Source organism: Pinus tabuliformis, chromosome 2_2 (assembly GCF_031772625.1).
Source record: "Pinus tabuliformis cultivar Carrire ecotype Pingquan chromosome 2_2, CPIR1, whole genome shotgun sequence".
NCBI classification, from domain to species: Eukaryota; Viridiplantae; Streptophyta; class Pinopsida; order Pinales; family Pinaceae; genus Pinus; species Pinus tabuliformis.
In genome coordinates this window covers 714,718,149-714,742,517 of record NC_142300.1, presented here as the reverse complement: position 1 = coordinate 714,742,517, position 24,369 = coordinate 714,718,149, and positions in this window count along the sequence as shown.

The following is a 24,369-nucleotide window of genomic DNA, read 5'->3' as shown; positions in this document are numbered from 1 at the left end:
TACATGGTCACCTGGGTCTTCACCACTCTTCCCTTCGAATTTTGGAATATCCGATGGAAGTTTGGTTGGGACCGGAGGCCAAGCTGGATTGTATCTAATTAGATCGTTTGTCAACTTAGTCAAGTTTGGCAGATTAAGCGTGGCCAGAAAAGGAAGTCATGGAGGACCTTGGGGATTCCACCCAGATTGGGTGGGGTTCCCAAAAGTCTGAAAAGAATGACCTGGATTTTGAAAGGCACCAGGTTGCTTGAAGTAACTGGTAGAACCTACTGAACCAAAAGGTGAACCTTGTGGTCTAGCAAAACTCGGAGTTTGACCAACTCCAACCAAAAAACCTCCATAATTGGCAAAGTTTCCCCCTAACGAATTATTGTAAGGAGCTGACAACCCTTGGTAAGGGTTCCAAGCATTAGCTAAGGGTGGAAAACTTTGAAATGAATTGACTGAGGAATATGGCACATTCCCTTGTTGGCCGAAAACGGATTCCCATCTCCTGTCCCACTAACCGCAGGGTTAGTCCATCTCTGAAAGGGATTGCTACCTTCACTCGTGAAAGGGAAAGGCATAGACCCTACCGTCGGATTGGAATGTGGTATATGACCACTTCCAAAAGGGAAACCCTAAAAATAAGCCAATCCACTCCTTATGGACGTGGAGGCGATTAATGGTATATTCAATGGAGCTAAAGGAATACCTTGAGAGGGCATTCCAAAAGGGAAGAATCCAAAACTAGACACATTAGCTTGGGAACTTCCACTCGTTGACGGAATGGAAGTGGACCCAAATAAGGATGTGCTAGCAGTAGACCCAAATAAGGGTGTAAAAGGGATGGAAATAGCTCCCCCCCTTGTACTGATATAGGAGTCTGCATACTCGTAGCACTCGTGGTGGATGCCATGCTTCTAGCAGTGGTCATCGAAGGGATAGATGTGTGTGGACCTGGGCTTGAAGGCCTATGTGTCGGAGTTCCAACATATAACAATACGTCTGGATGATCAGAAGGGAGAGGAGAATTCATAGCCAAAATCGACTCTGAGAGCTCTTCTACCTCAATATTATCTTCCGATTGGAAGAGAACTCCAGAAAGAACTGGTGTGTTCCTCTCTAGCTCTGTAGTAGTACCAGGTCTATCTTGTACACTAATGCCCCCAAGAGGAGGATCAATCTCCAATGTGCCAGCTGCCACTGGTTGAAAACCACTGGTAGAATCGCTCCTACACCTTTTAAGAGAAGGCTCTGGACTCGCAGGTGAAAGCCCACAAAGTCTGCAGGACCGTCTAAGTGATTAGTCAGCTACTTTGAATTATTTTAATAAGATCTACTTAAAGACTCAAGAAAATCGCAAGCTAGGCTGACTAGGAGCACAGAACACCCACTAAAAATGTCCCTAAAGAATTCAACAGTCAAACAACTTCCAAGTATTTCTGCTCTAGGTGATTAGGACCAAACACCAAAATACAAGAAAGTGAATAAAAAGGGCCTTCCGAAAATAGACTGGGGTAATTACGCCCTAGGTCTACTAGCGAAGGTATCAGAGGTAGTTACGCTGACCTCCAGACAACAGCCTTTTCCGGTGCAAGCCCCCAAGCTTCGTAAGGGTGCCCTCTAGAAGTACTGCTGAACATGATGCAACGTCAACCTCAGGTGCCACGGGATTCCCCTTCACAGCCACCTATGTAGATCCCTAGGATTGGCAACTAAAGACACCAACTCGTATCAGAAGCCAGGTGGAACAGTCGTGAGGTAAGATCTGACAAGTAAGAGAGGGGGTATCTCTCGTCCTTATCTTCACAAACCCTCGTGCTTAACTCCCAATCACAGAGCTTTCCCAGTCTCCCTAACGCTATTGGATTTCACTCTTTATTCAAACTTCTATGTTTTATAATTTAGAATGCCCTTGGAGAGCTTACTCTCCTCTCACCTAATCCAAGGCCCTAAATAAACCTAAAACTTGTTGGTGTATCTAATTGACATTATAAAAAGTTCTATTTTATTTTATTAAGCACTTGATTTTAAGTGGTTGTTCTTTTAAGTCAAGGGACAATATGGAAATGAAACCGATGGTATTTTTTATAACACAAAAGAAATTAATGAAAAACTAACTTATATGCAATGCACTTGTTTGTTCTTCGATGAAAATTAACTTCTACTTGGGTTCTAAGAAACTTATATAAAGTAAAAACTTTTTCCTTTTATTTTCTTGTAGCAGACTTCACACTCACAAAAACTAAAAAACTATCGATGCTTTAATAATGCAAAATTACCCTAATGCAAGGTGTACATGATAATGTAAAATTCTAGATTACTCTAAGAAGAAATGAAAGCAATTGTTTAAAACTTTTTAATAAGCCAACTTAAATGTTTGAAGAGAATGCAAGTTTCACATACAAATTTTCCTCCAAATAAGCAAGGCAAATCTCGAAAAATCACAATTCACTTTCACAAAACCAAAGAAACCAAAATCAAATTCGGCAAAAGAAAGCAAAAACAATGTTTTTGAAGAACTTTTCTTTTTCAAGAAGCAATAAAAACAACTTTTCAAAAGCACTCAAAATGCTACCAAAGACTCAAAGACCGAAAGAAAAGCACAAGGAAACTTTGTAAGTTACCAATTCAACATGAATGAGAACTTGAACAAAATAGGTGTTTCAACTTGCACTAAACGATCCAAAAGCAGCAAAAAGAGCTTGGAGAAACTGATCAAGAAATCAGGAAAGACACACTTTCAAATTCAACAACAAGAAACTTTCGAAAAGCAAGAAAAAGTGTATGGCCACAAAAATGACGGGAAGCAAAGCAAGCAGACCAATAATGAAGTTTGACACAAAGATCGCAAACAATCTTCTATCTTGGAAGACCAAAACAATCAAGAACCTCTATAAGAAGCCTTGTGTGTTCAAACACAAATCATAAAACTCACTCAAAAGCAAACTGAGGCCAAAAAATTTTCAAAGCAGGAAAGAATTCGAAACAGTAATCTCACTGAATAATTAAAATCTGAAGACAGAAACGGACCACTCAGAAACCACACAGACCAAGAAACAAATCTTTATGGTCAGAAAGATTTGAAAAAAACATGCAAAAAATTGTATACGCCACTGTGTCCCTACACAGGTGTGTGTACACGCGCTTCTGCCAAAAGAAACTCATGGATACGTGGTTTCAGTTCACAGAAACAAGCGTGTGTACGCTTCTGTAAATAGACAAAGGTGCATATATGAATTTTTACAAAATGAGTCCTGATGAAAAAAATCAGACTTGGAGTCTAAGTTCCTACAGTAGCAGGCAATATAGTCACAACAAGCAAACTAAGAATTGAGCCTTGATTGGCACTGAATAACCCAAACTAGGAATAACAAGATTGTTATCCCCAGTGGAGTCGCCAATTCTGTTAAGGGAGTAAGTCCCCTAGGGATTTGGGTCAGAACCCTATCAGAGCGGGAATAATCTACAACAAGAAACATGCATAAAACTCAGGCAACATGCTTAAATAAACTAACTATGCGAGGATGAACATACCTGGATGTCCTTCGTTTGGGTAGTTCCAGCCAGGGTTCAAACCCTCTGCAACTCCTAATGATCTTCGAACCTGCAAATCAACCAATTTGAATACACATAGCAGCATATAGATAAATCATTTTAGTGAAATCAACTTTATATCATATAAGTAGATGGTTAGTTATACATTGAAATAGTCATTCATATATAAACCATAACAATAACATCAGATGCATAAACAAATTCGATATCAGGAACAAGACAACGTTTCTTTTTATTGTAGAAAACTATAATAAACATGGAAAGAGTTCACCTGAGTCTTCCTCTTCTGGCTCCTAGCGAAACCATCCTCCAGGTCCATCCAGTCCCAGTCTTCAATAGCCTCATTCCATAACCAATACCATGATAACTCAAACAAGTAGGATAATATCAACGCTGAAGGAAACAAGGGTTTCCTGAACTTGGGGATGTGCTTGAAGCACAGGGATACTTCAAACTTGATCAGGGGATAATCTCAGTATAGTAATTCTATCATTTCTATCCTCCCTAAGGCTTTCCCATTGAAGTATTTTTATACTTCTCCCAAATTAATTTTTTAGTTGGGAAACAGTTGGGAACAGTTGGGCCGCGGGCACTAGGAGGTAATCAACAGGTAAAACCTGTGATCTTTGCCCATAATTAAGGAAATTTAATTTTTTAAGTGTTTTAACACATATATGCAGGTTGGGTATAGACTGACCCGCGTGTACATGCTTTTATCACACGGAAAAGTAGCGTACAGGAACTAAACACTATTTTTTAAAATATTTGGACCAAGTCTGGAAGGAGGGGTTGCCCTAGGCCATAAACCAAGCATCACAAATACCAAGGGTGATATTTGGAGCTATAACAGTAGCCCAGGAGGGGTGAACTCCTTCATCAAAACATTGTGTTAATGTGTCTCTTTGATGGTTTGCTGCAATGTACATGTTTGCTATTCATTATTAGTTTCTAAAGCTATTTTTCTCATGAATGTCTTGTTTAACTTAAGGAAATTTACTTGTTTGTAAGCACCAACAACTAAGGAAACCTCAGCACAAAAGGCAAGAAGCAAGCCCATGTTTATAAATATGTAATTGTTATTATCACAACAAAACTAATCATACAAAAACAGATCAAATTCACCCTTATCGCATGCATAACAAGCATAGTGATGGGGATCCAATGGTTCTTGGACTTAGGTGCATCATTCTGTATGATAGGATGTAGAGGGATTTTCAGTGACTTGGAGGGGAAAGATCTCCAGATGCACATTAAGTTGGGGGATGAAGGAAGGTACAACGCGACTAAGATTGCTACAGTCACCTTTTAGAGGAGGACAAGATCCCCTCTTCAACTCAAGGATGTTAGGTTCGTTCCAAGTCTACAAAAGAATGCCATCTCTGTAGAATTTTTGGAAGACTTTGGTTATGATGTGATCTTCAACAAACGGAAATCATTCCTAAGGCACATAACTACCATATAGGTGATGCATATCGGGGCTGGAGGTAGAAGATTGTGTTGAATTAAGCAGTAAGGTGGAGAAAGTGCAGAGACGCGATGTCAATGAACTTTGGCATAAGACATTGGTCCATTTTCAACATGGCGCCCTGAAAATTATGCAGCAAATAACCACGGGCCTCCCTAAAGGAGAACTTGAGAAGAAATATGTCTACAAAGGTTGTACCTTGGGGAAGTATGTAAAATACACATTCCATGATCGAGACAACAAAGCACATGAAGTCTTAGAAAAATTCCACTCTGATGTTTGTGGACCTTTCTCGATAGCCTCCACTTCTAGATACAAATACTTTGTTATTTTATTGATGATTTCTCAAGGAAGAGTTGGACCTTCTTCATGCGAAATAAGAATGATACATTCTCAAAGTTTGTAGATTTTGAGGCACTAGTTGAGAAAGAGACCGACAAGACGCTAAAGGCTCTCAAGAACGAAAATGGAGGTGAGTATGTTTCGAATGACTTCAAGTATTTCTATTTGAAATAAGGCATTTGAAGAGAGCTGACAACACCCCACAACCCGCAGAAAAATGGAGTAGATGAAAGAAAGAACCAAAGCATTGTGGGAGTTGTGAGAGCTATGTTACATGACCAAGGCCTACCTACATTTGTGGGAAGAGGCAAGTAACAGAAAAGTATACTTGTAGAAACTGAGTCCTCATCAATTTCTTGGCATGGAAAATTTTAGTGGCTAATATTCACAAGTGGGCTAATTTTCCACGGTTTTTCCAAAAAACAAAAATTCCAATTTCCATTTTTTTCTAAAAATAATTCGCCCAATTTTTATAGTATAAAATTATTTTACCTTAAAAAGTTCCAAAAGTATATAAATACTATATAAAACTATTAGAAATTTGCATTTTTTTACAAATATATCAATAAACATTTTATAATTTTCAATTTGGGGACTAGTAAGATTTGCGAAGGTTTCTAAAATTTAAGACAAATTTTCATCCTTATGATTACACCGAAGGTGGCCTTCTCGAGGAGAAAGATGGATGTGTCTCACTTCATGATTTTTGGAGCCTCTATTTACTAACATGTATCCAAAGATTATAGGAAGAATCTTGAGCCCATAACAAAGTTAGAAGTTTTTGTGGGTTACACCAACTCCATACAATTACTGTGTGTGCTTACCTTCCCTTAGAATGATATTTATGCGAAGGGATGTAAAGTTTGACGAGGAGAAAGCAATGCGTCGCTCTCTTTAGAGGGAGATTCAGATCCCACCAAAAGAGTAACTTGTACCTCTAAAGGAGGAGCCTCGGGAAGTTTTGGAGCAACCACAAATTGAGGAGAAGAGAGTGGATACATCTACTCGAGCAGAACCATCTAGAGAAGGTAGAAAAAGAACCAGGGAATATGATAGATTAGTGAAGCATGTGAGGGAGAATGTGGGAACTCCTTCAAATTTGTGCAGGAAAAGGAGGTCACCAGAGGTACACTGACTACATGGCTCTAATGACTAAGCTCGTAGAGGCAGACCTATCCTCTTTCGAGGAAGAAATTGAGCAATCTGAATGGGTTGATGTAATAGTGGAAGAGTACAAATCCATTGTAAAGAAAAGTGTTTGGGAAGTGGTCCCAAGACCAGCAGATAAATCATTTGTGGGTTTAAGATGGATCTTCATGGTTAAGCATGTATAAAATGGAATCATAGAGAATTATAAGGCCAAATGTTTGGCCAAAGAATTCTCTCATGTTGAGGGAATTGACTATGAGGAAACCTTTGCTCCCATAGCAAAGTATTCATCCATCAGGTCAATTCTTGCACTGGCTACGCATATGGAGAGGAAGATCCACCATATGGATGTAAAAACAACATTTCTCATTGAGGTTATTGAGGAGGAGGTGTACATCGAGCAACTAGAAGGTTTTGAGACATTTGATCGAGAGTCTCATGTGTGCAGACTCAAGGGAGTGTTGCACGGTCTCAAACAAGCACCCCGTGCTTGGTACACTAGGATCGAGAATTCTCTCACCGGTTTGGGCTTCACCAAAAGTGAAGTTGATGAAAACCTCTATCACATCTTGGTAGAAGGTAAATTTCTTATTATTTTCTTATATGTTGATGATTTGATTTTAATTGGTGATGTGAAGTTGATCAGATCTTACAAGGAGGACCTTGCAAGGGAATTTGAAATGAACGACATGGGTCTCATGCACTACTTCCTCGGATTGGAAGCATGGCAAGGAGATGGGGAATTGTTTATGTCTCAAGGAAATTATGCAAATGAGATACTATAGATATTCTTCATGGAGATTTTTAAACCCATGGAGACACCTCTAGCAATGAACTAGAGGAAGGAGGATGTCACTTCAAGTGAAAGAGTGGATGCTACCATTTATCTATAGCTAGTGGATTCACTGATGTATCTTATGAACACACGACCAGATATGTGCTATGAAATTAACCAGCTGAACCAAGATATGGTTATGCCAACCAACTTATATTAGAAGGTAGCTAAGCATGTTTTACTGTACCTCAAAGGAACTACCTAGTTTAGATTATGGTACACATGGATAAAGGGAGTGAATTTGTGTGGCTTCTTAGATGTAGATTGAGCAGAGAGTCCATCCAACCGAAAGAGTACATCAGGTTGAATTTTTAGTGTCGTAATGATTTTCTGGTTTAGTAGGAAGTAAAGATTTTAGGTGCTCAACTCGATAAAACATAATACATGACTGCAATTCAACCATCATGTGAGGTGACAAAGATGAGAAAGATACTTGTGGGACTATTTGTTCAGATGATGGATCAAACTATGATATATTATGATAATCAAAATTGCATCAAGCTCTCTAAAAATCTGGTATTTCACGATCGATCCAAGCATATAAATATCTGGTATCACCATTTACGGGACTGTGTATAGAGGCAGTAATGTTTCTACAATACATTTTGATATACAAACAAGATGCTCACATTGTGACAAAGGTATTGTCAAGAGGGAACTTTGAGTTCCATAGGTGCAGGATAGGGGTGGCTGGTAATCCCTTTCTTGCTAAGAGGGAGTGTTTAAAAATGTAACAAGAAAGTCTCAATTTGATTTTTCCTTGGTCAAGTTGAGAAAATTCGAATTTCCACATCAATGGACAACTTGGATGCACTTAACTTGTGTAACGTGGCTCTTGTCACCCAGTTAGCTCAGTAAATTCAAGTTAGAGGAGTTGGAATTCAGTTAAGAATGTGTGATTGCTAATTTGTAGCAATCAAGGTCAGTTATTTCAAGTTGTTTTCAGTTAAACTAGTTCTAATTGTTGGAGGAACTAGTGGAAGGTCAGTTGTGCAGTGGGACAACAATCTAACTTAGTGATCATCTAGTTAACTAATCAATCAACCCAAAATAGCTAATGGATGCAGAGAATTTGAGTTCCCCGACTATGGTGGATATTCTAAAGTAGTGTAACATCAATTGTAGACTAGTCTTTAGTGTACAGTTGTTGCTTGTAGTCATATGATCAACCTTGGGAATTGCGCAAGCATTTTGAAGGAAATTCCTAAATAATAGGGGTCAAATTTCCTCAAGAATTGCGCAAAGAAATAGGGGCTCAAGCAGAGGCGTAAATTGACAAATTCTGGGTCAAATATTCTCAGTGAACAGAGAGATAGGTTATACACTTGCAAGTTGAGTTGAGATGGAGCAAGCAATTGTAATACATCTCTATTAATCAGATTAATGTAAGTAGACATAAGGGGATTTTAGCAGATTGTTTTCCCCTGGAAAAATATTGTGCATGTGTTTTGTTTCTTATTGCATGTCTATGATTGATGTTCTAAATTGTGAATTGAATTCTGTAGAGCGGTAAAGTAGGATTGTGTCTTGTTATTTTAATTAAAATTTCATGAGCAGTTGCAATTATACACCATAATTTCTACAACTCCTTCAATGATGAATGAAGAGTGGACAAGAGCCTTCAATGATAGAGAGGGAGAGAGAGAGAGAGAGAAATGACTACTATAGTGAATGATTGTATTTGAGTCTTTCTCCTTACACCCTTTGCAAATGATGTCCTTCAAAGTAGATAATGTAAATGTCTAGGATGATTGTTGTAGAGATGCCTTCAAATGAGCCAACAAAAGTGATCTTCAAGTTGCCTTCCCCACACCTTAGCTCTGAAACCATGTTGAAAAACCAATAGGATAGCAAATTAGGGTTGATTTCTCTTACTTTATAATTTCTTGTGAATATTTGTTGGCTTCTTATTTATTTTATGATATTCTCTTCATCAAACAATTATCGAAACATAAAATATGAACATCATAAAAGACAATGAACAGAAAGATGTAAGCTCCAAGCCAGGGAAAAGTGAGAAATATGAGATACAAAAACCAAGACCAAGACCTCACACAAGACCCAAGTAAGCCCTCCTTCAATCCTTCCTCAAGTAAATCGAATCCAACCAAGTCAACGCTAGTCAACATCCTTCAAATCTGATCAAAATCTAAATTTTCGTCCCTTGCAACAGATATGGAATTTTTTGTCCTTACAACAATCATAAAATTTTGCATGTGTGGTAGATTCTAGAGAAGAAGTCACAAGTTTCTCTCTCCTTTTACCTTCTCTCTCTCTCCTTTGACATTCACTAGTTTTTCTCCTCTCTCTTGGATAGCAATCTAAGTTGTGAATTGGTGGTACAATGAGGTTGAACTACTCTTTATATATACACGTCCAGGAGGTTGAATTGGTGCATTTCTAGCTGACTTGTCGAGGTAGGGCCGACTTGGTCTTATGCGTGACAAATTAATTCTTTTGACTAGAATAAAATTCATTTACTTTTTCTTTCAAGAGTCCAAATGAGATTGGACTCAAGTAAGATAGATTGACTTGTGACAATTTTCGTTTGACTCAATAAATCATAGAAGCATGAAGAACAAGCTTTTATTAGAAAAATAATAATAATAATTTAGTTTCTTCTCTTGCTTTTACATGAAATATATAATGACACAGGTACCATGATAATTATGAATACCAAACTTAGTTACATCATGCCTCCTATTTAATATTTTCAAATAAAAATATATTAAAATTAATATAAAACATATGTATATATATATATATAAACACTTTGATTTATATAATAAAATAAAATAAAATAAAAAATAAAACACATTAAAACCAATAAAATAAAATAAACTAAAAATAATTTTGTTTCAATAAAATAAACTAAAAATAATTAACAAAATTAACCATGCCTAATCTCGAAATCACACACAATAAACTGAAAACAACATAAAATCTAAATTCACTAAAAACAATTGTTCGATATCAAAACCAATCTATAATATAATGACTTGTCTCATTTGGAAATATAAGATATCTATTTAAAAAGAAAACAACAAATAAGAAAACTTAAAATTTCATTAAATTCGGGACACTTCTTTCTACAATATTTTTTTAACACGATACAAAATTGTCATTAAATTCATGACACTGCTTTCTACAATATTTTTTTAACACGATACACAATTATTTATTTATTTTCATAGATTTAATTTTTAGAGATTACATCAATTGTATATCATATTGATAAATTACATGGCATGGGGCTGCCCTTTCATAATTTCATCCTTTTCCTGGGCGGCATTATCGAATTAAAAATTATCCGTTAATGATTCATTAATACGGATTTCTGGAAGACATAGTTTGAATTAATAAACCTCGCAACATTTTCAAACAATCATTTATATATACGGATTTTCGAATATTTTCGAACAATGATTTATTTGTATGGATTTCTGCAAGACATATTTTGAATAATAAACCTGGCAACATTTTCAAACAATGATTTATATATACGGATTTCCGAATATTTTCGAACAATGATTTATTTGTATGGATTTCTGGAAGATAGACTTTGACTTAATATACCTCACATGTCATGAATTTCAGGAAAACATTGGGAAAAAATTTAAACAATAATTTAAAGACCTTGATCTCACTATCTTAAAACAATGGTTTATCTATATGAATTTCCGAATTTTTCCAAACAATGGATTATTTGTATGGATTTCTGGAGGACAGGTTTCAAAGAATGATTTATTTATATTGATGTGTGGAAGACAGATTTTGAATTAATATAGTTACGTGCCATGGAGTTGTCGAAGACCTTTGCAATATTTTGCCAGCAATAATTTAAAATTAATATAGTTATGTGCCATGGATTTGTGGAAGACCTTTGCAACATTTTGCCAACAATAATTTAAAATTAATATAGTTATGTGCCATGGATTTGTGGAAGACCTTTGCAATATTTTGCCAACAATAATTTAAAATTAATATAACTATGTGCCATGGATGTGTGGAAGACCTTTGCAATATTTTGCCAACAATGATTTAAGCCATCTTTGCAAAAATTTAAAGAAGAAATCCAATAGAAGTATTCCTTCCGGATATTCATTTTAAAATAATAACCATAAATTTTCTATAATTCTAACAAAATCCATTCATTGTTTTATTAATTTGAAGAATACAAAATCCATTGATTGTTTTATTAATTTGAAGAATAAAATTTTAAAAAGTGTTTTAAATTATAATTAATTATATATATATATATATATATATATATATATATATATATATATAATTAATTAATTAATTTTTATCATCAATAAGTTTTCGCATAAGAGGCAGGTAGTAACCAACAACGCTGCATATTAGACTTGTTTAAATTTAGTTTTTGAATTCATAAATAAATTTTGAAAAAAAAATAAAAAAAAAATTGGAGCACTCAAATTGCGCAGAGTTCACCTATCAAACTTGTGATTACAATTGTCTTTTTTTGGGGGGATAGAGTCAACCTTAATGTTGAACAGAAGAACTATTTGTCCATTAGCGGGATGTTATCACCACGTTTGTGCAAAGCTCGATCAAGCTTCGACATCCTTTGGGATAATTTAATTCCCCAAAAAGTGGCTCTCATCCTCAACCTCTCCCCATAAAAAATGTTAGACAGATTAAGTTATATTGTTAATAAAACCTTTGTGGGGTGTCATGCCAACATCTTTCTTGGTCCACTAGATCAAGCATGTGTTTTATCCAGAACCACGAGCTTAAGACAAGTAGCTTAAGACTCTTCATGAGTCATGACTATTGCTCCAAGATGGGTATGATGGTTAATATTGTCAAGACTAAAATCATGATAATTACATCCAAAAAGATCACCCATGGAAATTTTGTCTATGATAACAATTTCTTGGATCGGGTCTCTTCTTATAAATATTTGGCTATTGACATTCCTTATTAGCTCAATTGGAATAACAACATTAAGAAAAGGAGTATTGGAGGTTGGGAAGCTTATTATGACCTTGAAAAAAATTGTAAGGTTGTTGATCTATGTATTTGGAGTAAAAAAAGGTTCCTCTTTGAGACCCTCATCACATCTGTTGTCCTATACGATTGTGAAGTCTAGGGTTGCAGTATATCTAGAGAGTTGTGGAGAAAGATTGAGACGATTCAAAAGCAATTCATAACCTACAATCTCAAGAGGCTTTCTAAAAGTAGGGTTATGTTTAAGTATTTAATATATAAGAAGAAGCTTTACAACATGGAATCCAAGAGGCTTTCTAAAATCGCTTCTAACTTTAGTCAAAACCCCCACCTTTGCCTCAAGCATGGGTGACATAAGGATGTCTATTCTTGGTTCAACCATTAGGGGATAAATGAGGAGATCATCATGGGAAGCAATGATAGTGTTAAAGATACTATCACCTTCAAATTTAAAGATAAACTATGGGATGATAAGGAGATGGAGGGTAAAAGGAAGCTAAGATATTATAAGGAGGTGATAAACGCCACCTTGGGAACCAGAATTATCTTTCTGTTTTTACCAACTCAAAGAAAAAGGTGAACATCACTAAGAGTAGAACTAATTCTCATGAGATTCGAAATGAAACTGAGCAGTGGTCTACTCCCAACGCTCCCTGGGATGATAGAATTTGTCAGTTTTGCGATCCTAAGAGGGTGGAGGATGAAAATCACTTTCTTTTAGATTCTCTAGCCCTTACTCACATACGCTCTCATTCCCCTAACATATGTCTATTGGGTCCCTATAATACTAGTGATTACCCCATTACTATTGTATTTGTATCCTTTATTAATATTGTTGTGCCCCTATTGTCCCCATATTGTTATTATTGTGCCCCATAGAATCCCTCTATTGTTATTTTTGTGGCTTTATATTATTATTGTTAGGTCGACTGGGTTATATTGTGACTCCTTAGACTCCTATATATAGAAAGGAGGTTTTGTCATTTGAATCATCCAAGAATTGTTCATTTATGTAATGTAAGAAGGTTTCCCCCTCGAAGAGGCTGAATTCTAAGGCGTTGATCTATCTTTTCTATCTTTTCTTGAGCTGGTTTCATAACATTTGGTATCAGAGCTTTGGATTCTAGGGTTTCGCTGCTCCAAACAGGTCATCGTGGCATTTTCGCTATAACTTTTTTTTTGCGACGTTTCAGAAGCTAAAAAAAAACCCATTTGAGAAGAAATTGCGCTGAATCTCAGGTCTGAATTTCAGAGCTTTTCGCGCTATATTTGCAGAGATATGATTTGAGGAAGTTGGTCTTTTTGCAGACTCCTGAATTACATTCCAAACAGGTGACCTGGGGAAAATCGTCATAACTTTCTCTCTAAGCATCGGATTGAAATTTCGTAAGAAGGTACAGAAAGAGGACGGACTGTAGTTTCTTGTAGATATTTTCAGAGCCAAAGGTCGAAACAGTGACTCGTGGCACGTCGTACAAGTTCTCTCTACTGAACTAGTCTATAATCAAGTCATCTTGGGTGCATAACTCTTCCTTGGAGAATCCAATTTGGATCAGACTGGTAGCATTGGAAAGAGGACACAGAGGGCTACTACAGGTCGCAATTTCAGAAATGGATGAACCGAAATTACAAAGATACATCAGATTCAATATCAATCTTATACAAACTGAAAAAAGGTGTGTAGTTTTTTTAAATTTTTGCATAAGCTTGGTTTGAAAAATTAGTTTGAATCGGTAATTGATGCCCCGAGGAAAGAAAATGCAAACACCTAGTAAGCAACCTGAAAGCTGTAGCATGACTCATGAGGAAGAGGTTGCAACAAGTGTCACTTGCACAAAAAGCAACAAAATCTAAGATGGATGGTTTAAGGAAAGATGTAGAAGCTAAGATGGATGGCATGGAAGCTAAGATGAATGGCATGGATGCTAAAATTAATGGCATGGATGATAAGATGGAAGAATTGAAGATAAATATGAATAAGTTGCTACAAGAAATGGTCACTAATGGTGAAAGGGTAGTAAAGGAAACTCATGATGAGAACAAAAGAAATGTTAATCATGATTCCATAGACTCTAATGTTGGATCGAAGACCCACCATATTCCAAAAATCGATATGAGGAAGTTTGATGGCAAGGATCCCGAAACATGGATATTACAGATGGAGCAATTTTTCGATCTCAATAATGTGCAAAACACACAAAAGGTATGTATTGCAACTTTATATTTGGAACCAAATCAGTTTGTATGGTATCAATGGCTTTTCTCTCGTAAACAAATTATCACTTGGTCAATTTTTACGGAAGAATTGACAACATATTATGAAGATACAAAAAGCAACACTTTTTTTAGCCAATTGATAAGTCTCAAACAAAAGGGTTCAATAATGGAGCACATTGAGGAGTTCCAAAAATTGAACATAAGGGTAAAAAATATTCCAGAGGAGCATAGGATTGATGTGTTCATAGGGACTTTAAAGGATAATATCCAACATGATGTTCACCTTTGGGAACCTGATTCATTAGAGAAGGCATTCAGGTTAGCAAGAAAAATGGAAAGCAAAATTATGGCAACCAGGAAGCATACCACTCACAACTATAAAGATGGAATTGTTGTTGCTCCTGGTCTTCCACAACCTATAAGGTTGAAACCACAACAATTGGAAGGAAAAAGAGCAAAAGGGCTTTGTTACAGTTGTGATAGAAAATACACTAAAGGTCATAAGTGTGCTGAGAAGAAATTATTCTACATAGATTGTGAAGAGGAAGAAGAAAAGGAGCAAGAAAGGTCAAAAGAAGAGGATATACTCCAGGAACAAAGCCTAGATAAAGAAGAAATGAATCTGACCATATCTTGTAATGCATTGGTGAGAATTACCACTCCTCAAACCATCAAGATAGAAGGACAAATCAAGAAGAAAAAGGTAATAGTGTTGATTGATTCAAGAAGTACCCACAATTTTATTCATTGTAAGGTAGCAAAAGAATTGAATTGCTTCTTATATCCAACACCAAAGTTTCAAGTGATGGTTGCAAATGGAGGAACAATAAATTGCTCTGGAAAGTGCCATAATATCAAGCTATCCATGGGAGAATATGTATTGACTAGCCCAATGCTTTCCATTCCAATGGGAGGTGCTGATGTTGTACTAAGAGTCCAATGGCTACAATCCTTGGGTACAATAGCTTTTAATTTTCAAGAACTTTTCATGAAATTTTCTGTGGAAGGAAAGGAAGTTGAATTAAGGGGTATTGCAGGGAAACCAGGAAAGATAATTAGCTCTAACAGTATGACAAAGCTTCTAAAAAAGGAACAAAGAGGTGTAATTGCACAATTATGTTCGCTAGATGTTTCCACATTGGAATCATCTATTTCTCCAGATCTCCAAAAAGTCTTGGACAATCATTCCAAGGTATTTGAGACTCCCAAAGGTCTCCTACCTATTCGTGATCATGATCATGCTATTCATCTGATTCCAGGAAGTGTTCCTCCAAACATCAGGCCGTACAGATATCCCTATGCCCAAAAGAGTGAAATTGAACGTATGGTTGCAGAAATGCTAGAGGCTAGTATAATTCAACCGAGTCAAAGTTCTTTCTCTGCTCCAGTAGTATTGGTGCACAAGAAGGATGGATCATGGTGCATGTGTCCGGATTATAGGGAGCTCAACAAGCTCACTATTAAAGATAAGTTTCCCATTCCTGTCATTGATGAATTACTGGATGAATTACATGGATCAATTTACTTCACCAAGTTGGATCTTCGTTCAGGATATCATCAAATCAGAATGAAGACTGAAGACATTCTGAAAACAACATTTAGAACTCATGAGGGTCATTATGAATTTTTGGTCATGCCTTTTGGCCTTACCAATGCACCTTCAACATTTCAATGTTTGATGAATTCCATTTTCAAACCATTCCTTAGAAAATTTGTGTTAGTATTTTTTGATGATATACTAATCTACAACAAGTCTTGGAAGGATCATGTTGAACATGTTGACAGGGTGCTACAACTATTGGAGGAGAAACAATTATATGCAAAAAGATCCAAATGTTCTTTGGAGTACAAGAGGTGGAATATCTAGGTCATATTGTATCTCATGAAGGAGTTAAGGTAGACCCTAGCAAAATTAAAGCCATTAAGGAATGGAAAATCCCCACATCCATAAAGCATCTGCGAGGATTTCTTGGGTTGACAGGGTATTATCGCAAGTTTGTTAAGAATTATGGGAGAATAGCAGCACTTCTAACAACATTATTGAAGAAAGATGCATTTTCATGGACTCCAGAAGCAACAAAGGCCTTCGAGCATCTTAAAGAGGCAATGTGCCAAGCACTGGTCTTAGCTACACCAGACTTCACAAAAACCTTTATTGTGGAATGTGATGCTTCAGGAAATGGAATTGGTGTTGTTTTAATGCAAGATGAAAGACCCATTGCTTTTGAAAGTCGTCCAATCAAGGGAAAGTTTTTACATAAAGCTATTTATGAGAAGGAAATGTTGGCAATACTCCATGCACTTAAGAAATGGCGACCCTACCTAATGGGAAGACACTTCAAGGTAAAAACGGATCATGATAGCCTTAAATACTTTTTAGAACAAAGATTATCCTCTAAAGAGCAACAAAAGTGGGTCACAAAGATGTTGGGTTATGACTTTGAAATCATCTACAAAAAAGGGAAGCAAAATGTGGTGGCAGATGCACTCTCAAGAAAGGATGAGGATGTGGAAGCATTGTTGTGCGCCATTTCTATTATCCAACCAGATTGGATAAACGAAGCAAGGGAGGAATGGAAGAATGACGAAGAAGTGTGGGCACTTATTCGAAAGTTACAACAAGAATCCAGTACGTCTGATACATTTAGCTGGCAAAATGATTCGTTATGGTACAAAGATCGCTTATACCTCTGTAATAATTCCCAGCTAAAACAAAAGATTCTTATGGAATTGCACACTTCTCCCTTAGGAGGGCACTCAGGATTTTTAAAAACTTACCACAGGGTTAAGAAGGAATTTTTTGAGAAGGCCTTAAATCAGATATTCAAAAGTTTGTGGCGTAATGTTTGGTTTGCCAACAAAATAAAGTTGAAACAATTAAGACACCGGGTCTATTACAACCTTTATCCATTCCAAGCCAACGTTGGGAGGAGGTTTCAATGGATTTTATCACAGGTTTACCCAAGTCTGAGGGAAAGAGTGTCATCATGGTGGTAGTTGACAGACTTACCAAGTATGCACACTTTTGTGCATTATCACATCCATTTAAAGCTAGTACAGTTTCTATTGCATTTATGGAAACAATTCAAAAGCTACATGGAAACCCAAAGATTATTGTAAGGGACAGAGATCCCATTTTCACTGGAAATCTTTGGACAAAATTATTTTCTTGTCGTGGTACTCAGTTAACTCATAGCTCATCTTATCATCCTCAATCTGATGGGCAAACTGAGATAGTAAACAAATGCTTGGAAGGATATCTTCGTTGCTTTGTATATGATAAACAGACACAATGGGTCAAATGGTTGCCTCTGGCTGAATGGTGGTATAACACTTCCTTCCATACAGCAACAAAAATGACCCCATTTATGGCACTTTATGGATATCAGCCACCATCCATCACATCATATTTAAGAGAAAATTCTAAGGTTCAAGCAATGGAACATCACAACGAACATCAACAACAAGTCCTCCAACTCTTAAAGGATAACCTCGTGTTGGCACAGAATAGAATGAAACAACAGGCAAATCAACATCACAGCAAAAGAAGTTTTGATGTAGGTGATTAGGTATTCCTACAGCTACAACCATATAAGCAAATGTCCCTCAAGCAAGCTAAGAAGGATAATAAATTATCACCAAAGTATTATGGTCCATACAAGGTGTTGCAAAAGATTGGTACTATAGCATACAAATTGGAGCTTCCTGCAACTTCTCGATTGCACCCAGTTTTCCATGTTTCATGTTTAAAGAAGGTTATAGGTGACAAGCTCCCAGTTAAAACAATATTGCCAGAACTTGACGAGGAAGGAAAAATTATATTAGAACCAGAAGCAGTCACAGAAACAAGAACTCAACAGTTACGAAATCGATCAATTTCGGAGTATCTTATCAAGTGGAAGAACTTATCCGCTGAAGATTCCACATGGGAGGATGAGAATTTTATACAGAAGCATCCAGAACTACTCAAGCGTTGAGGACAACACTTTTTTGAATGAGAGGGGCATGTTGGGTCCCTATAATACTAGTGGTTACCCCATTATTATTGTAGTTGTATCCCTTATTAATATTGTTGTGCCCCTATTGTCCCCATATTTTTATTATTGTGCCCCATAGAATCCCTCTATTGTTATTTTTGTGGCTTTATATTATTATTATTAGGTCGGCTGGGTTATATTGTGACTCCTTAGACTCCTATATATAGAAAGGAGGTTTTGTCATTTGAATCATCCAAGAATTGTTCATTTATGTAATGTAAAGGAGGTTGCCCCCTCGAAGAGGCTAAATTCTAAGGCGTTGATCTATCTTTTCTATCTTTTCTTGAGCTGGTTTCATAACAATGTCGCACTTCCAATGTTCTTGACTTGTTAAGTCAGCCCAATTATAGTGATGTTGGTGCGCTTCTTTCCCTTCTTTTTGAGCACAAAAATAAGATTCTAAAGAATTACAATTAGATTCATCATGTTCTTAAGGTCTCATAAACCGCATTGGTCTTAGTGGGCATCAATCATCATCATCACCATTAATAATTATTATAATTATTAATATTTTAATTAATAATTTTTTTTAAATTAATATTAATAGTATTTATTAATTGATTAATTAATAGTGCTAAATAATAATAATAAAATTACTAGTAATTAAAAATGATATATTACTAAAAATAAAAAAATATTTTTAATAATTAAAAATTCTTAAATATAAATTCTTAATAATTAATAATTAATAATTATTATAATTATTTTTCATAAAGGGATAAATGTTATAAGACAGATAGATTGATATTATAAACCATGGTGATATTAATAATAATTAATTAATTATTAATAATTAAAAATTATAATTATTAATAATTAAAAATTATAATTATTAATAATTAATAATAATTATAATTATTGTTCGTAAAAGAGATAAATATTATAAACCAAATGGATTGATAATATAAACCCAAGGGATGAATATTATAAATCCAATAGATTTTTCATATTAAAAACCAAACAGATTGAAAACACACATGGTTGACCATGGTTGATTTTCATATTGAGACAATATTTGTTAGAATGCAACATTGGACCATGGTTGACCATAATTTATTTTCATATTGAGAGAATCTTTGTCACAATGCAACATTGGACCATGGTTGACCATGATTGACCATAGTTGACCATGGTCTACCCTAAAATATTATAAACCCTAAAACAAACATGGTTCACCATCATTGACCATGCTTGATTTTCATATTGACACAATCTTTGACACAATGCAATGTTGGGCCATGATTGACCATGATTGATTTTCATGTTGAGACAATCTTTGTCACATGCAACGTTGGACCATGGTTGACCATGGTTGATTTACATATTGAGATAATCTTTTTTACAGTGCGATGTTGGACCATGGTTGAGCATGGATGACCATGGTTGTCATAATGTGACGTTGGACCAAGAGACAATCTTCGTCACAATGCGACCATGATTATTGACCATGGTTGACCATGATTAACCATGGTTAAGCATGGTTGATTTTCATAGTGATGCAATCTTTGTCACAATGCAACGTTGCACCATGGTTGACCATGATTGATTTTCATATTAAGAGAATATTTATCATAATGCGACATTCGACCATGGTTGACCATGGCTAATTTTCATATTGACAATATTTGTCACAATGTGACGATGGACCATGGTTGACCATGGATGACCATGGTTGTCACAATGTGACATTGGACCATCAGACGATCTTTTTTACAATGTGAGCATGGTTATTGATGATCATTGACCATGATTGAGCATTGTTGACCATGGTTTATTTTCATATTGAGACAATCTTTGTCACAATGAAACATTGGATCATGGTTGACCATGATTGACCGGGAATGATTTTCATATTAACCATGATTAACCATGGCTGACCATGATAGACCATGATTGACCATGGCTAACCATGATAGACCATGATTGACCATGGTTTATCGTGATTTATTTTCATATTAAGACAATCTTTATCACAATGCGACATTTGAGCATGGTTGACCATGATTCAACATAGTTGACCATGGTTGATTTTCATATTGAAAGAATCTGTCTCACAATCAAATGTTGGACGATGGTTGACCATGAATGTCGATGGTTGACAAAGATTGACAATGGTTGAACATGGTTGATTTTCATATTGAGACAATATTTGTCACAATGTGACGTTGGACCATGGTTGGACATGGTTGGACATGGTTGACCATGACTATAAACCGAAGGGGTTTATATTAAACCCTAATATTAATACTACAAACCCTATGAATAATATTATAACCTAGCAATATGAACCCTTAGATTAATAAACCCAAGGGATTGATACTAAAAAACCCAAGGGAATAATATTAAAACCAAGGGTTTAATATTTTAAACCCAAGGTATATAAACCATAAAATAAATATGGTTGACCATCATAGACCATGTTAATCTTCATATTGATATAATCTTTGTCAGAATGTGACGTTGGACCATGATAGGACATGGTTGTCCATGATTAATTTTCATATTGAGACAATCTTTGTCACAATGTGACACTGAACCATGGTTAGCAGTAGTTGACAATAGTTGACCATGGTTGGTTTTGATATTGAGACAATCTTTGTCATAATGTGACGTTGGAACGTGGTTGATTTTCATATTGAGACAATTTGTCACAATGTGACGTTGGACCATGGATGACAATGTTTGATTTTCATACTGAGACAATCTTTGCCACAATGTGACATTGGACCATGGTAGACCATGGTTGAACATGATTATAAACCCAAGGGATTTATATTAAATCTTAAGATTAGTATTATAAACCTTATGAATAATATTATACCCTAAGAATATGAACCCTTAGATTAATAAACACACACAATTGATATTATAAACCCAAGGGATTAATGCTAAAAACCCAAGGGATTATAAACCCAACAGAACTAAATATTAAACCCAAGGGATTAATATTATAAACTTAAGGTATATAAACCTTAAGATACATGTTATAAACCCTAAAATAAACATGGTTGACCATGGTCGATTTTCATATTGAGACAATGTTTGTCACAATGCAATGTTGGACCATGGTTAACCATGGTTGATTTTCATATTGAAACAATCTCTGTCATAATATGACGTTGGATCATGGTTGACCATGGTTGAGCATGATTAATTTCATATCGAGACAATATTTGTCACAACACGACGTTGGACTATGGTTGATTTTCATATTAAGAAAATATTTTTCATATGTGACGATGGAGCATGGTTGACAATGATTATAAACCCAAGGGATTTATATTAAACCCAATGATTAATATTATAATTTCTATGAATAATATTATACCCTAGGAAAATGAATCCTTAGATTAATAAATCCAAGAGATTGATATTATAAACCTAATGGATTATTACTAAAAACCCAAGGGATTGATATTATAAACCCTAGGATAAATATTATAAACCCTAAAATAAACATGCTTGATCATGGTTTACCATGGTTGATTTTCATATTGAGGCAATCTTTGCCACAATGCGATGTTGGACCATGGTTGATTTTCATATAGATAAAATTCTATGATAAACCCTAAGATAAATATTATAAACCAAGGTATATAAACCCTATCATAAATATTATAAACGGTAAAATAAACATGGTTAGTCATGGTTAGTGTTGTGGGGAAAAATGCCTATGCAGGACGATCCTATCCACCTAAGGTGTGACAGTGCCTTAGCAACAAACAGATACAGCTATTCTAGTATTCTTCCTTTATGAATTAAGAATGAAGAGATAGATAGATGGACTAACCGATGTCTTCCGTTTGTCCCTCGATCCGGCTTCTCTTCTCTTGGAGAGTTCCCAGCTACTTGCCTTCTCGCCCGCCCAGCTTCAAGAGGTTTCTGCAAGATCACAAGAAGAGAACACTACACAAGACATGGATTCATATTCATAACTAGTTCAGGATTAAAAATAAACTAAACATACTAATGCATTCATACATCAAAAATACATCAGCATATAGGAGAAACCAAGATAGCTTTATTGATGAATAACAAGGTTCAGGAAGAGATACAACCCAGAGGGCTCCAATCCAGCATCTCCTTCCCAGCAAATGGAATTCCTATCTTCACCCCCTTCAAAGCATTAAGCACCCAATAATTCCAATCTCAAACCAACAACAATTCTTTGCAATAACAAAATTCCAACCTCTAACCTCCGGATCTCTGGGATGAGAGATCTATATATAGATATTTGTAGAGGTGTGAGTCAGCTCTAGGTTTTTGATTAGTGTCTTCTCTCTGATAGTTCTTGATGCCACTTGGAGATCTCATTGATCTCTTACTCATCCTTGGGCGATTTTGAGAGGCAAGTGTCCCATGAGAAGTTTCTAGAAGATTCCATGATCATCCACCTCGCAAACTGTCTCCGCCACTTGTCTTTTTCTGATCAGCGCACCCTCACAGTGTATTTAGGTGCACTGAAACGCAATTCCCGTGAAGGCTACCTGCGCTGAATGTCAAAACCTCTGTGTTAGGGGTGCGCTGATCCAGTTTTGACCAATTTTGAGTAGTTTCTGGTGGAGAACTTCTGGGAGAAGATGTAATTTGTTGACCTTGTTCCTTTAGGAGTAGGAACAACACTTTTAGGGACTTTGGATCCCTTGGTTTATGGACATTTCATGCTTAGAGCTGTAAGGCACAAAAAAGTCTATAACAGTTGCCCCCTAAAGTATGAGGCCGTTTATCGGGTGAAATGCTTTATTAGGAGGATCCAAAGTTCTTCTAATGCTGGGAGGAGACCTGTAATAAGATACAATACAATACATTATTTTTCATACCGCTTTCATGTTCTAGCTGAGGCGGGCATTCCCATGCTCAGCTTTATAAATTCATTTTTCTGTACATAGAACAGACAATCGTCTGATGGTAGACTGATGATTTTGTTGAAATCATCATCCTTTTGGTAGGATGATTATCTGCTGCAATGCTGTACATGTCAATGTATTTATTTTTCCTGAATATATATCGCAGCCCGGATGGATGAAACTAGATCCGGGGTCTTCAATCTCGTCCGATCTTCACTCTAAGTACAAGTCGATCCATGTGAGAAATGTTCTGAAGTCGAACATGGAAAGACATCGCTTGATTACCGGTCAATGAGGTAAACCGTTAACAAGCGCGAGAGGAATCACCGATAATGATAATGACCCTCAAGGTACTGCAGTACAATTCACGTGGTGTGAATAAAGGACTTGGCATCGAACACCACGCAAAATCTTTCGGTCGAAGGTCATTGATGTATACCTATCGCCGAAAGTGAGAAACTTGCCATTGAGGCATGCAAGCTTCAAAGTACTGAAAGGGGTTGTTCCTAGATCAACTTCTTGGATAATGAGCTGATGTCGACAAGAAGTGATCCGTCAAAGGAGGGCCTTAATGAATCCCACATCAATGACACGGAACGGAGCAAATGATTTTGATGGAGGTGAAAACGATCTGATGATATATGATTCAGGGTGGCGATCATGAAAGGATGAAGGATAATGTATGGCAGTGGATGGGACACAGTTGACTTCTCTGAACGACTTCTCTTGAACATATGGCGACACTTATGCGATGGATCGGTAGCATTACCCCAAATATGTATGGTATGGCGAGACCATGGTGATGTGACCGGTGAATGAAACAACCCAACCCGACTGTGGTACGAAGGAAAAGTGTCATGTTCAAGAGCGACTTGCTACCATCAAAGTTTTCTTGAGTTTCTCCCAATTTTTCCCCAGTCATTGCTGACCAATACCTCTTTATTTTTGTCAAGCTTGAGGAGG